The sequence below is a fragment of the Silene latifolia genome, chromosome 1 (genome assembly GCF_048544455.1).
Source record: "Silene latifolia isolate original U9 population chromosome 1, ASM4854445v1, whole genome shotgun sequence".
NCBI lineage: Eukaryota > Viridiplantae > Streptophyta > Magnoliopsida > Caryophyllales > Caryophyllaceae > Silene > Silene latifolia.
Genome location: NC_133526.1, coordinates 154711211 through 154712533, shown reverse-complemented (window position 1 = coordinate 154712533; position 1323 = coordinate 154711211). Strand labels below are relative to the sequence as shown.

Sequence of the window (1323 nt, the reverse complement as noted above, 5' to 3'; positions counted from 1 at the left end):
AGTTTACATCATAACTTTTATTAATCATCAAACCAAACAAACAAACCCAAAACGAAATCGATCTTGGTAGAAATCTTCCCATAGCATTTCACAACGTAATTCCCGTCTCCTTGTGTTCGACCCCTATTGCTACAAATTAATTTGTGTCTAGGGTAATTATCTTTGCATAGGTATACGATAAGCTTATCAAATTTTGGCGCGTTGCCGGGGAGCACGGTTTTATTGTGTTTTAAATTGTCGATTTTTATCTTGTTTTCTTTTGTCTTGAGGAACACTTGTTCCTTGAGACCGTTGCTTATCATTTTCTAGAAATTGTTGTCTTATGCCCAGGTCCTCTTGTAGTGAAGACTTACTTTCACCGGATTTCGATACTAAGAAAACCCTTAGGAGAAGGCGACGTTTTTGGAAAGAAGTGAAAGAAGCCGCTTCTCCCGTGCAAGTTGAAAGTGCTAGAAAGTCTTACCTAGACGATCTAAAAGTTCTTGAAGAGGAGGAGGTTTCAAGTTCATCATCTCCACCACCACCACCACCATCTACTACTAAAAAGATGGTGAAACTTTCCAATCACTCAAAGCCCACCGCGGCCATGCTTCCGGCCGGTATCACAACTTCTCAAATTACTGCGCCGGACTTCGAGATCAAACCGGCTTTCATTAGCCTTGTGGATAGGAAGAAATTTGGAGGTAGTCCTTTGGAGGATCCCAATTTGCATGTGCAAAATTTCTGCGATTATTGCTCCATGATCCGTCAAACGGGCGTCACGTAAGCCCAAATAAGGGAAATACTTTTCCCTTTCTCTTTGAAGGACAAGGCCACGCTTTGGATCAATATCCTTGACCGCACCGCCATGGGAATCACCAATTGGGAAACATTGGCTCTTGCTTTCTACCAAAAGTTTTTTCCACCGGAGAAAACTCAAACTTTGAGGAGCCAAATCACCGAATTCTGTCAACAAGCTCTTGAGAGCTTATATAAAGCTTGGGAAAGGTACAAGGAGCTACAAAGGCAATGCCCACAACATGGGCTAGATGATTGGTTTCTAGCTATAACATTCTACAGTGGATGTTGTGCCGAGTCCCGAAGGATTCTGGATTCCGCCAACAATGGGCGGTTTGATCAAATTGACACCGATATTTCTGATGCCATGATCGAATCTATGGCGGTCCATGATGCACAATATGTCAATTCCCGAAGTGTGCCACTCAAAGGTAAAGAAGAATCCTCCGACAACTCTGTCTTGCTAGCTCAAATTGCCTTACTTCAACAACAATTGGCGGAAAGAGATGCTAGAGATTCCCTTTAACAACTCAATGCCGTGTCTTT

General features: G+C 42.6%; 1 non-coding gene across 1 annotated transcript; it reads right to left on the bottom strand.

Annotated features, from left to right (window-relative positions):
• Positions 1-919: 919 nt before the first annotated feature.
• Positions 920-1026, bottom strand: LOC141620026 (small nucleolar RNA R71). Its single transcript, XR_012531866.1, has one exon. It is a non-coding gene; the product is annotated as a small nucleolar RNA R71 (small nucleolar RNA).
• Between the last annotated feature and the right edge of the window lie 297 nt (positions 1027-1323).